Genomic DNA, 15,156 nt, shown 5'->3' on the forward strand with positions numbered 1-15,156 from the left:
CCTTCACTGATGGGCAGTGGTGGGGCGGCACTGACGGGCACTGATAAGGCGGCACTGATGAGGTGGCACCAAGGAAGTGGCACTGATGAGGTGGCATTGATGGGCACTGATATGTGGCACTGATAGTCGGCACTGATGGGCACTGATAGGTGACACTGATGGGCGACACGGATGGACACTGATAGGTGGCACAAATTGGCACTGATAGCTGGCATGGATTGGCATGGATAGCTGGCACGGATTGGCATGGATAGGTGGCACGAATGGGCATGGATAGGCGGCACAGATGGGCATGGCTAGGCGCCACAGATGGGCATAGATGGGCACTGATAGGCGGCATGGATGGGCACTGATAGTTGCCATGGATGGACACTGATAGTTGGCATGGATGGGCACTGATAGGTGGCACGGATGGGCACTGATAGGCAGCATTGTATTGTACTGATGGATGCCAATCAGTGCCAAACAATAATGCATGTCAATGACTGATGCCCATTGTGGGCACTGATTGGCATCCATTGTGGGCGCTGACTGGCATCCCTGGTGGTCTAGGGTGGCATACCTGGTGCTGGGCATCCCTGGTGGTCTGGTGGCATCCCTGGTGGTCCAGTGTGGGCATCCTCGGGGGGGCTGTACTGATAATTGATCAGCACAGACCCCCCTGTCAGAGGAGCAGCTGATCGGCTCTCCTCTACTCGCGTCTGACAGACGCGAGTGAGGAAAAGCCGATAACCAGCTCTTCCTAATTATACTGTGATCAACCGTGATCGGTTGTGATCAGAGTGACACCCCGCAACAACGATCGCTGTGATGCGTGCCCCCGGGGGTGCGAAGAGGCTCAAAATCCTGAGGAAGTCTTATGATGTCCAGTCAGGATTTTGAAACCACTTTGTCACCGTCATTTGCCTATGGGCGGGCGGCAAGTGGTTAAGCAAGTTTGAATTTTAGTATTGTGGGAAAACACCAATATCCTTTCACTTTCAAGCTTGCCTTAAAAAAAAAAAAAACCCTGGTGGGGTTGATTTTAGCCCTGGGTCACATTGGTGCATTTTGACAAATGCGATTTTACATGTCAAATCGGCGGCTATTGCTGGCAATGGCACTCCCTAATCGGTGCGACGCCGCATCTGCGGCGCTGCACCAATTTCAAAAAGTAGTTTCTGTACTACCTTTTTGAGGCGTGATTTCCATTGACATCTGTGCAGAAACCCGCAAAGATGTCTGCGAAATCGCAGCCGAAATCATGACTGACATGCGGGAATGAAATTATTCCCGCAGCTCAGTGTGAACCTGGGCTCAATAATTTAAAGCAACCTCACTCTGGGCCACATATAGGAAGATTCCCCTGAATGGTGAACTCTAATTGGCTTTGTTTTTTGTCTTTTGTTTTTTTTTCTTTGTATTACACTTTAACCGTAAAAACAGAAGTATTCGATCTCGCAAATCAAGCAGATCCCATATGGTTTCTGGTCTCAGACTGAGACTGAGATCACAGCAAGTGATTATATATATATAAGTATATCCCATTTTAAGTATGCAATGGGATTTATTTACTAAAGCTGTAAAGTGCATAATCTTGAGTGTTTGTAAATGGGTTTTTCGAACATTTCCATACTTGAGCAATTTTGTTTTAACCAATGAGGGGCTAGTTACTAGAGGTAGGCGAGACAGGAAATTGCACAAAAAATGCACATTACACAAGTTTTCAGGTGTTTTTCAGGCATTCATATTGAAGTCCATAGATGCTGAAAATGTACGATTCCTCTCCAAAGAAGCTCATGCATTTTTGCATGCACAAGAGTTCACTTTGATTCGGCAGTGCGCGGCTCAGTGTACAAGGGAGGGCAGGTAAGTAGCTTTAATGCAGAAGAGACAAAACATGTCTCTTCTGTATTAAAATCCTGCGTGTTCGAGAATTTTTTTTCTTTTTTACATAGGCTACAGTTCCACTTTATGCAATATGATGCTTAGGTATGAATGGGTACCATGGAATATAATAAAAATCTAGGTATTTAACTGCTTTGAGAAACGTGTTTCATATCATTCAGCTGTGAATGAGGCCTCTTGAACTGCTTATAATTACAGACCCCCAATGGATTAATTAGCCCAATATGTCCTCATGCCCTCTTTACCAGAAAATCACTATCATCACTAGTCCTTTTAGGTTCTAGTATCATTTTAAAAATGTCAATAGCTTAGTTTTTTGTTTTTATGTTGTAGAATTATTTTATTGTATACACAGTATTTGTATATAAAAAAAGAGAAATTCACAAATGCACAAGGTAGCTACAACTAGTGAGATGTTTGCAGTTGTTTTGTACAATTAGAACATGGACTTAAGATACAGTTATTGACAAATAGTGATGGACGAACTTCCGACGGGACGTTTCGCGAACGCGAAACGCGAACGCGGCCTAAAGTTCGCGAACTATAACGTTCGCGGCGGGCCCCATTGACTTCAATGGCAGGCGAACTTTACAAACCTACAGGTCATATTTGCAGCCACAAAATAATTACTACCTGTGCACACATAGTCCCACCACATGTCCAATGACATAACACATGTATGAGGTGAATCTGGGATCGACAACTACAAGCATTCTTTTTTTATATGTGAAATTCTGACAATTCAGGACTCAGGAGTGCATGAAGGCAATGGAGGAGAGGGAATGTCAGGGTAGGCTAAGAAAAGGGTGCAGGAGATGATCACCAGCACCGTGATATAGAGCACTGACACCAGCACCGTGATAGAGTGATCTGACACCAGCACCGTGATAGAGAGCACTGACATCAGCACCGTGACATAAAACACTGACATCAGCACCGTGATATAGAGCACTGACACCAGCACCGTGATAGAGTGATCTGACACCAGCACCGTGATAGAGAGCACTGACATCAGCAGCGTGACATAAAGCACTGACACCAGCACCGTGATATACAGCACTGACACCTGCACTGTGATAGAGTGATCTGACATCAGCACCGTGAAAGAGAGCACTGACATCAGCAGTGTGACATAAAGCACTGACACCAGCACCGTGATATACGGCACTTACACCAGCACCGTAAGCAGCCCCAGGAGGAAGTCAGCATAGCACAGGGATGGTGGGAGCCCCTCATAATGAGCATAGCACAGGGATGGTGGGAGCCCCTCATAATATGCACAGCAGAGGTACAGCCCCAGGAGGAAGTCAGCATAGCACAGGGATGGTGGGAGCCCCTCATAATAAGCAGCCCCAGGAGGATGTCAGCATAGCACAGGGATGGTGGGAGCCCCTCATAATGAGCATAGCACAGAGATGGTGGGAGCCCCTCATAATATGCACAGCAGAGATACAGCCCCAGGAGGAAGTCAGCACAGCACCGGGATGGTGGGAGCCCCTCATAATAAGCCGCCCCAGGAGGAAGTCAGCACAGCACCGGGATGGTGGGAGCCCCTCATAATAAGCAGCCCCAGGAGGATGTCAGCATAGCACAGGGATGGTGGGAGCCCCTCATAATAAGCAGCCCCAGGAGGAAGTCAGCATAGCACAGGGATGGTGGGAGCCCCTCATAATAAGCAGCCCCAGGAGGAAGTCAGCATAGCACAGGGATGGTGGGAGCCCCTCATAATAAGCAGCCCCAGGAGGAAGTCAGCATAGCACAGGGATGGTGGGAGCCCCTTATAAGCAGCCCCAGGAGGAAGTCAGCATAGCACAGGTATGGTGGGAGCCCCTCATAATAAGCAGCCCCAGGAGGAAGTCAGCATAGCACAGGGATGGTGGGAGCCCCTCATAATAAGCAGCCCCAGGAGGAAGTCAGCACAGCACAGGGATGGTGGGAGCCCCTCATAATAAGCAGCCCCATGAGGATGTCAGCATAGCACAGGGATGGTGGGAGCCCCTCATAATAAGCAGCCCCAGGAGGAAGTTAGCATAGCACAGGGATGGTGGGAGCCCCTCATAATGAGCATAGCACAGGGATGGTGGGAGCCCCTCATAATATACAGCCCCAGGAGGAAGTCAGCACAGCACAGGGATGGTGGGAGCCCCTCATAATAAGCAGCCCCAGGAGGAAGTCAGCATAGCACAGGGATGGTGGGAGCCCCTCATAATAAGCAGCCCCAGGAGGAAGTCAGTATAGAACAGGGATGGTGGGAGCCCCTCATAATAAGCAGCACCAGGAGGATGTCAGCATAGCACAGGGATGGTGGGAGCCCCTCATAATAAGCAGCCCCAGGAGAAAGTCAGCATAGCACAGGGATGGTGCGAGCCCCTCATAATAAGCAGCCCCAGGAGGAAGTCAGCATAGCACAGAGATGGTGGGAGCCCCTCATAATAAGCAGCCCCAGGAGGATGTCAGCATAGCACAGGGATGGTGGGAGCCCCTCATAATGAGCATAGCACAGAGATGGTGGGAGCCCCTCATAATATGCACAGAAGAGATACAGCCCCAGGAGGAAGTCAGCACAGCACAGGGATGGTGGGAGCCCCTCATAATAAGCAGCCCCAGGAGGATGTCAGCATAGCACAGGGATGGTGGGAGCCCCTCATAATAAGAAGCCCCAGGAGGAAGTCAGCATAGCACAGGGATGGTGGGAGCCCCTCATAATAAGCAGCCCCAGGAGGATGTTAGCATAGCACAGGGATGGTGGGAGCCCCTCATAATAAGCAGCCCCAGGAGGAAGTCAGCATAGCACAGGGATGGTGGGAGCCCCTCATAATGAGCATAGCACAGGGATGGTGGGAGCCCCTCATAATATGCACAGTAGAGGTACAGCCCCAGGAGGAAGTCAGCACAGCACAGGGATGGTGGGAGCCCCTCATAATAAGCAGCCGCAGGGGGAAGTCAGCATAGCACAGGGATTTTTGGAGCCCCTCATAATGAGCATAGCACAGGGATGGTGGGAGCCCCTCATAATATGCACAGCAGAGGTACAGCCCCAGGAGGAAGTCAGCACAGCACAGGGATGGTGGGAGCCCCTCATAATAAGCAGCCCCAGGAGGAAGTCAGCATAGCACAGGGATGGTGGGAGCCCCTCATAATAAGTAGCCCCAGGAGGAAGTCAGCATAGCACAGGGATGGTGGGAGCCCCTCATAATAAGCAGCCCCAGGAGGAAGTCAAGTATGTGCAAGTATTTTTTACGTGTATTACACAACTATATACTGTACACCAAATAGTACACCTATACCAGTCCTTAAGGACCTTTGTGGAACTAGTAGCTAGGGATTATCAGACTGAACCACACTCAACCCTATAGACTGTACTACGCTATACCGATACCAGTCCTTATAAGGACCTTTGTGGAACTAGTAGGTTGTGATTAGCAGACTGTACCTCACTCAACCCTATATACTGCACTACGCTATACCATACCAGTTCTTAGAAGGACCTTTGTGGGACTAGTAGCTAGTGATTAGCAGACTGTACCTCAGTCCCTATACTGATAAAGGACTGCTGCAGAATAGGGCAGCAGTCAGCAGTAGTGCACCTCAACCCTATATATTGTGGACCTATACCAGTCCTTAAGGATTAGCAGACTGTACCTCATTCAACCCTATAGACTGTACTATGCTATACCTTACCAGTCCTTATAAGGACCTTTGTGGAACTAGTAGGTTGTGATTAGCAGACTGTACCTCACTCAACCCTACATACTGCTCTACGCTATACCATACCAGTCCTTAGAAGGACCTTTGTGGGACTAGTAGCTAGTGATTAGCAGACTGTACCTCAGTCTTTATACCGATAAAAGACTGCTGCAGAATAGGGCAGCAGTCAGCAGTAGTGCACCTCAACCCTATATATTGTGGACCTATACCAGTCCTTAAGGATTAGCAGACTGTACCTCACTCAACCCTATAGACTGTACTACGCTATACCTTACCAGTCCTTATAAGGACCTTTGTGGAACTAGTAGGTTGTGATTAGCAGACTGTACTTCACTCAACCCTATATACTGTACTACGCTATACCATACCAGTCCTTAGAAGGACCTTTGTGGGACTAGTAGCTAGTGATTAGCAGACTGTACCTCAGTCCCTATACTGATAAAGGACTGCTGCAGAATAGGGCAGCAGTCAGCAGTAGTGCACCTCAACCCTATATATTGTGGACCTATACCAGTCCTTAAGGATTAGCAGACTGTACCTCACTCAACCCTATAGACTGTACTACGCTATACCTTACCAGTCCTTATAAGGACCTTTGTGGAACTAGTAGGTTGTGATTAGCAGACTGTACCTCACTCAACCCTATATACTTGTCAGGTCACCTTGAGGCGAGGTGACAGATGCACACCGTAGGGATCAGGAGTGCACCGCAAGGTTGTGGACCCTACGGCTGACTGTTGCGGACGGGAGACAGGTCCCACTGGGGTTAGAGCGTAAGATTCCCTGGGGCACGGAGTCTAAGAGCCAGCAGGTGTTCACCAGAGCCTCGAGTGGTGAGGAGGGACTTGGCTGCAACTGGCTCCAGGTCGCGACCCCCAGGGTCCCCAGCTCACACCCACAGTAGGCAACAGGAGGATAGGAATGGTGAGGGACAAAGCCAAGGTCGGGGCCACAAGCAGACAGAAATAGTCAGGGACACGCCAAAAGGTCAGGATCACAGGCAAACAGGGATAGTCAAAGACACGCCAAAGTCAGTAACGGAACAACGGAAGAGCACACGGCAGGTAACAGGAAGCTAAACACACAAAGGAATACACAATGATTGATTAGCTGCGAGAGGACCCGAGAGCCACCGAGAGGACCCGAGAGCCACCGAGAGAACTCGAGAGCCGGCAAGAGCCCCCGATAGCCGGCAAGATCCGCCAAGATACACAGGACTCTGTATCTTGGCGGCGCCATTTTTAAACTTCAAGACTGCAATGACAAGGCTGTAAATGACACTGGGGCAGGGCTGCAAATAACAAGGCTACACTGACAAGGCTGCAATGACACCGGACAAGGCTGCAGATGGATGGGCAAGGCTGCAGATGGACACTGATAAGGCTGCATTGATGGGCATTTAAATGTAAGTTTTTTTTCCCTTAAACTTCCCTCCTAAAAGTTTTTATCCTTAAAATTCCCTCCTAAACTTGCGGTGCGTGTTATACGCCGGTGCGTGTTGTACTCTGATAAATACGGTAATGTATAGACGGTAGGGCTCAAAAGTGGCTCAAGCCCAGGGGCCCCCACCACCCTAAGTCCTGCCCTGGTTAGAACACACACATAGGGAACACAATTAACCCCATGATCACCCCCTAGTTATAACTCCTTCCCTGCCAGTGACATTTATACAATAATCAGTGCATTTTTATAGCACTGATCGATGTATAATTGTCAATTGACCCAAAAATGTGTCAAAAGTGTCCGATGTGTCCGGCATAATTTTACAGTCTCAATAAAAATTGCAGATCATCACCATTACTAGTAAAAAAAATAATAATAATAAAAATGCCCTAAATCGATCCCCTATTTTGTAGACGCTATAACTTTTGTGCAAACCAATCAATATACGCTTTTTACGATTTTTGGGTCATCTGTTCCGCACCTCAAGTCCAAGAATGGCCTCAGCCCCTCTGAAAGTAACAACACAAAAAAAAGAATATGAAGAAACAGGTACGTTAACCACAGTTCTGTAACGTTATAGGTCCTGGGGTGAAGAAAACTAGTATCTTCTGCTAGCAAACATTGGGGCCCTTTGTAAAGAGAGTAGGTTTAATCAAGCAAAATGGAAATGGTAATCATCTAGGATATTCTGTTTAGGTAGTGGCTAAAGGTGGCAGCTCTAAATAATTATCCTCTGACATTAGAAAAGGAAATAGGTGCCTGCATGCAGTGTCTGCACTGTGCTAAGAAGGATGTTTGGGTTTACACCAGCTCACCAATCCTCTGTGCGATGACACAACGACGATTTCAAATGCTGGTTCAGGCTCCTGGCAATGTTGTAAGGCAACGTATCACCTCCAGTCGAGTGATTAGGATGGCTTGAAGCTAAACTGGCAATGTGATTTGACAGCGGCCGTCAGAACATCTGGAACGGTATTGCGAACCCTGAATCAGTGTGGATTGTCTCTGCTGGGTGGCACTGGGTTGCTGAGCAGGGTGCTTGGGCTGAACGGTGGGGAACCATGTAGTTGTCACTGTTCCTGACTCCTCTCAGCCTCCTGTTAGCACTCTCACAGTAGTCTCAGGAAAAGCATGGTTAGCAGGTGCCGCTAGAAAGTGTGTCTCTCTCTCTCTCTCTTTTTCAGATTGAGTTTCACCACACAGTCATGTCAACTCTCCTCCACTCTCTCTTCTTCTACTGACAGCACTCTCTCTATAGTTCTGTGGGGAAGTCTGTCTCTCTCTCTTTCAATCACCTCAGCCTTCCCTCTCTTCAGTCTGCTGTCAGCACTCTCTCTTTAATTCTGTGTGGAAAACTAGTTTCACTCTCTTTCAGTCACCTCAGCATTCCCTCTCTTCAGTCTCCTGTCAGCATTCTCTCTGTTGTTCTGTGTGGAAAACCTGTCTCTCTCTCTCTTTCAATTACCCAAGCACTTCCCTCCCTTCAATCCCCTCAGCACTTCCTGAAACTCCCCCATTTTCCCAGTGTGCTCTGTGTCTCTGTGAAATTGCATTACAACATGCCTGCTACACAAAAAAAAGAAACCTTTACAATCCCTTTAATAGCGGACAAAGACAGCAATAAAAAAAACATTCATGGTTCCACCTCCTCCCTGCTCTATCACAATTTAAAAAAAGTGGTTTTGCCTTTAGTTATTCTATAACCTAAAATGTTGTCAACTACATACTCTTTGTCCTGCACCTATGTTGGCATTTCAGTGTTTCAACCACCTATGCACCAGTGTATAGTACCCCATTATCTATATGTAATAATCAGCATGGATTAAGTCATCAAAGCTGGTAGAAGCTGGAAGGTGTCCTGCAAGGTGGCAAGTTTAATATTGCCTTCCAATCCAAACAAAGATCTGACTATTCGTCAAAGCCAAGGTCTGGAGCATGCCTTTAACTGACTCTCCGAAGTGTCCCATTGGGGCAATTTGCCTTTACTTCCTGTCCCATGGAGGAAAGTGGAAGTGGGAGGAAATCTTTTTAAACTGAAGCAGGTCTACCCACTAAAAGATCTTCCCTCAATTCCTGTTCTGGTGACAACTGTAAACCACATTCTGTCACAGTGCCATTGGTCAATGGAAAAAATAGGAGGGATTACGCTTTCCAGCAGGGTCACAGATAGCAATAAAATACACATTCTAACCCTTCCCTACTTTATCTAAAAGTAAAAAAATGGCTTTAGACATGTTTTATGTTTGTAACTTTCTTTCCTAAGAAGCCGTTCTTCTTAATCTTAAGTAACCTAGCAACCAAATGACATCTTTTCAAAAATGGCATAAATTCTTAAAACTGCTACAGTAACATTTTTGGAGCATTAAATGTAATATTTGGATTTGTAGCAGGTATTTTGAACTCAGTTTTGTCTTGTAGATTAATCAATGTACAGTTTGCTGAATTTATTTTTCATGGCAGTAAAAACCTCTGTCATATAGTCATAAAGAAAAATTATATGTTTCCAACACTTGTTTTTTCTTTTTTTTTTGTCGCTATTGTGCTGATGCATTAAAACGCTTCAGTAGTTTAGTCTTAACAATTGCTGCATGTCGCTCAACACTTTGCACATCTTCGAACATTTTGTTTGATTTTTTTTTTTGTGGATTTTTTTTTGAAGCGCAGGAAAAAAGCAGGAATTCTAAGAGTAGTGCAAAAGCGCCATCTGCTGTTATTATTGTAGACTGCATCCATAGAGGAAACATATATATATATATATATATATATATATATATATATATATATATATATATATATATATATATATATATATATATATATATATATATATATAGCCTTAAAAGACAGCCATAGCTCATAACTGTGCTGCATTTGGGGGGACTGACCCTCTTTAGGGGCTAAATCTCCCTGTTCCCCTTTGCCTCCTCTTTGATTTTTTTTTTGGGGGGTCTGATATACGTTCTATTTAACTAATACTATGCATACCATTTACCTGCCAAAGGTGTTTGCTAAATGTTTTATTTAACATTCAAATTGTTGTATTTGTTAAATATTTTCATACAAGATTCAGACAATTTTCACCCAATATTCACATGTTTTTGCTAATTTAATTTCATTGTAAAATGTGTGGAAACATTTATAAAATAGTCACCTAACGTGAAGAGAGAGAATTAATTAAAAAAGCATCAATGGGTTTAACTGATAATAAATTTGTTCATTCATTATTCATGGTCATGTGATCTAAGTTGTGGCGGGTGTGTTTCCTTTGCCTAAATATTTTGCACAACTATCTCCTTTTCTATCCTGAAAAACTGTAGAATTCCATTGGTAATTCTTTTAATGGCTTAGCTCCCATACTGAGGTTTTGGGCATCAGTACTTTCTGAGCCACTGGCCCAAAATAAAACTAGAAAAAGGGAATTCTGACTTTAAAGGAAAACTCAGAATATTTGCGCTACTTCCGGGCCACAGGAGGAGGACTTTTTATTTGTTTACACGTCACACCCATGCAGAGAAATCGCACTACATTGCAATACTTAAAGTGTTACTAATACCACAACAGTAAAATCAGTCTGTATATGCAGTAAATCATACTTGTTATACTCACTGTGGAACCTAAGGGATTAATTCTGCGCACTGTGTAAAAAGTGCTGTATGATCCTGTCTCTCTGATTTCCCCTTTCTTCCACAGTCCCCAATCTATCTCCTGATAGTACAGAGCCTTGGGGACACTCTGCACATGCTCAGTTTAGTATGTATTGCTAGAGAGTGCTAGAGACAGGGCCAATCAGCAATGTCCAGACAGAGGGTCAGGGGTCATGCAGCCTCATAGGACAGTCAGAGGAGAATAAAAACTACAAGCTTTAACCAGACACTGATAGAAGTCACATGACTGCTATATACTGCTGATTACGAAAAGGCAGTTTATATTTATTAAAATAGTTGCATTTCCATACTATGTATTATGGAAGAGCAGATATAGTAAATGAAGGGTCCTGGGTTTAGTAATACTTTAAAGAAATGGAGATGGTGACAGCCGTGTGTGCAGACAGAGCTTGGGCTGAGCAGGCCTGTCATTTAGAAGACACATTAGCAGTGCACAGTTCTGACATAGATGCCATAATCCTCCCTCCACCAAATGATTTGGAACGGTGCACAGACAAGGTCCATAAAGAGATGGATGAGCGATTTTGGGGTGGAGGAACTTGATTGGCCTGCACAGAGTCCTGACCTCAACCCGAGAGAACACCTTTGGGATGATTTAAAGCTGAGACTGCGAGCCAGACCTTCTCATCCAACATCAGTGGCTGGCCTCACAAATGTGCTTCTGGAAAAATGGTCAAACATTCCCATAGACGTACTCCTAAACTTTGTGGACAGCCTTCCCAGAAGAGTTGAAGCTGTTAAGGGTGGGCCAACTCAATATTGAACCCTACGGATTGGGATGCCATTAAAGTGTGCGTGCATGTAAAGGCAATACTTTTGGTAATATATGTTACTGTCATTTACATGTTTTTTTTTTCATTGTTATATTGTATGAAATCTGTGTATAATTGTTCCAGTTTTATCTCATAATTTAAAATAATCAGACAACAGCATTGTGATGAAAAAAAAAAAAAACAAGACCTACCAACATAAAAGCCTCCATGAGTATCTTAGGGCCTAGGGGCAATGGGGGCCCTGTACAGGATTTTCTTCTATTACACTGTCTGCTGTTAAGATGACAACCTCAACAGGCAGTACCTTGAGGCCCATATACACATCTGTGTTTAAAAAAATTTCCTTTTCAAAATGAAAGTTTAAGTTTTCGTATGGTATGTATGTCTTTCATGTATTTTCACTATGTATTTTCCACAGGGGGAAGGTGCTTTTAGCATTTGCAAACGGTTGCGGGTGTTAAACTTCATATACAGATATTGTGTGTTTCAAATGTGGTAACAATTATTTCTTTCTGAAACAACATATTAAAGTGGTTGTAAAGTCAGAATTTTTTTTTTATCATAACTCATTCTATGCATTAAGATAAAAAAACATTCTGTGTGCAGCAGCCCCCCTCAACCCCTCTAATACTTACCTGAGCCCTATCTCTGTCCAGCAATGTCCATGAGTGTCTCAGTCGCTTGGTAGTCTCTCTCCTGATTGACTAAGACACAGCAGCGGTGCCATTGGCTCCCGCTGCTGTCAAAGTCAGTTAGACAATCAGGAGTGATTGGGGGTGGGGCCGAACCGCAGCTCCGTATTTCAATGGACAAACGGAGCTGCACCGCGGCTTGGGTGCCCCCCATAGCAAACTGCTTGCTGTGGGGGCACTCAACAGGAAGGAGAGGACAGGAGCGTTGAAGAGGGACCCAAGAAGAGGAGGATCTGGACTGCTCCATGCAAATACACTGCAACAGAGCAGGTAAGTATAACATGTTTGTTAGAAAAAAAAATTAGACTTTCAATCACTTTAACTGTGGCCCTACACAAAAATGTCCTAAATGGGGCTCATTCACACCAAGAGACTTAGTAACCTGGTACATTGTCATATGTTAGCATACATTTTAGACACATTTTTATTGCAAGCTTTTAAGATTCCGCTTTCAATTGCCTTTAATGAAACAAAAGTGAAGCATGCATTTTTATTCATTTCAAATGATTGTTTTTCTGATGTTCATGCATTTTTATTTCCTTAAATGCATTAACAGGCACTATATATGACTAGCTATAATGCTCTCAGTCTACTCTTATTATTGTGTACTTCCAGTAGTGTCATTTTGCAAACCATACTGCGTGCAGTTGTATCACCCTCTAGTGTGCTACTAGTGGTAGTGCAGGTAAATTGTAGTTTGGCTCAGAGCTAAGCCTGAGCCATGGAATCTGGGTCTAGGTTCATTAGAGTTCAGGGGATGTACCTCGGGCCGGGGTTAAGGTGGCTGGCCTGGAAGGATCCTACCACAGAAGAAGTTGGAGGAGACTTTCCTGAGCAAGGGAAGAAAGAGTAGATCAGCACGGTGCAGGGACAGACAAGGGGAGAGACTGTCACTTACAGCAGGTCTCTCTTGAAAAAGGCCATGTGCTAAGTCTTCATTGAACCTTGCCCTGGGAAAACTCCAGTGTGTCATTCGGATGGACTCGTGCATAGACTGGGAAGAATAAGAAGCCAAGTAGGCTGGTAAAGAGACAACCAAGTGGACTAGCATTTCCTGCAAGAAGGGACCAGTGTCTACAGGGGAGATGAAAGTGTTTCAGGATGAATTTCACTCTACATGTGCTACTTTTCTAAGGTACTGAGCGTTTCTAGCCTGTAAAGGGCATTTGCTGAGCTAACAAGAAACTGTTATGCCACGTACACACTTGGTCCGCCGGAAAATACACCCGTGTGTGGGCTCCGGCTGACTTTTTGTTCCCAAAAGTCCGGCGGACTTAGAAATGCCACGTACACACGATCAGAACAGAAAGCGGAGGCCCGGCAAGAAGAACCGAAGAGTGAGACAAGACCCCCGAAGAGTGGGACAAGACCCCCGAAGTCGGAAGAAGACCCCCGGACGGCGGTGGCGACGAAGAAGAAAGCCGGGCTCTTCCGCTAGTAAAAGAGCTAGCAAAGGAGCAGAAGATAGTGGAGGAGTCCGACGAGAAGACCCCCGAAGAAGGAAGTAGATCCCCGGAGCTGTCTAATAAAGTATTTTAAAAACCTGTTGTGTTTTTTTATGTACACTTTTTTCCCCAGTTCATCTGCCTCCCTTTCGGGACAACCTCACCCCTAGACTTTTTAAAAGTTCTTCTAGACATGGTGTCCCTCATCAAAACAAAAGGGATACGCTTGTACTACTATCTCGATGACCTCTGTTACTGTCCCAGGACAAGGAGCAGCTGTTGGTCCACAGGAAGCAGGTTATCTCCACACTGTACAAATTCAGATGGCTTCTAAACCTGGAAAAAAGCCACCTGGAACTAGTCCAGAGCTTTATTTAGGGGCCCAGTTCGACGCGGTGGAAAGCACCATCTCTCCCAGTGGAGAAGATCCCAGTCATCCAAGGGAGAATCTCACGGGCTCTGAGCTCCTGGCACCTAAAGGCCTCACAGTGCCTAAAAATTATCAGCAGGATGGTCTCTATGACCCTCATATCAAATGAACTCTGTGGAGGTTATGTCCTTTTCAGACAGTGTTTCTTCAACAATGGAGTCCAGGGGACGACAATCAGTTCATTTACATAACATCAGTGATGAGGAACAGCCTCTTCTGGTGGCTCCAGCGCAGAAATCTGCTCACCTGCCACTCCGTTGCCCCGTCCCATGGGTCACGGTCACGACCGATGCTAGCGGTGCTGGCTGGGGAGTCCTTTGCAAGTCGGGACTTGCTCAAGGTAAGTGGGATACCTGTCTTCACAACCAAACTGGAACTACGGGCAGCCTGGTGTGCTCTTCAATCTTTCACTCATCTACTGAAAGGGGAGTCAGTTTTACTGAAAATGGACAACACCACGGCATCCACCCTGCTCCAAGAAGTCGAGCCCATCATGTCCTGGGCTCAGAAAAACCTGGCCAATATTTCTGTGGTCTTCGTCTCCAGAGTTCAGAACGTCCAAGCGGACTTCCTATCTTGCACAGTTAGACAACGAGTGGTCTCTTCATGTGCAGACATTCAAATGGATTCTGTCCTTGGGAGTCAATCCCGAAGTAGACCTATTTGCACTCCCCTGTAACTTCAAGATCAAGAAGTATTACAATCGGGGCCCTTGCAGCCAGGCCTTCGGAGTAGATGCTTTCAGATCATTGGAGCTTCAACAGGGCATATGCCGTTCCTCCGCTCCCAATCATCTTCAAGTTTCTACGGAGACTCCAAGTACCCGTTGCCTTTTCTTCCCAGGCCAGATGTTATTTCCCAGGGGGCAGCCCTGAACCTTTGTCCAGGGTTACTGAGACTGATGGTCTGGTTCATGAGAGGGAGAGGCTGGAATCTCTCGGGTGTGCTTCAAGAGTGATTTCCACCCTCATGAGCTTGAGAAAGGCAGGCACAAATAAAAGGCTAGGGAGAATATGGGCCAAGTTTGTTTAATTCTCATCCTCTACAGAATGTCAGGGATCCAGGAATCTAGGATACCCTCAGTTTCCTCCAATCTGGCCTAGATCTGCCCAG

This window comes from Lithobates pipiens, unplaced genomic scaffold, assembly GCF_037356315.1.
Source record: "Lithobates pipiens isolate NorthernLeopardFrog02 unplaced genomic scaffold, aLitPip1_a1.2 Scaffold_22, whole genome shotgun sequence".
Lineage (NCBI taxonomy): Eukaryota > Metazoa > Chordata > Amphibia > Anura > Ranidae > Lithobates > Lithobates pipiens.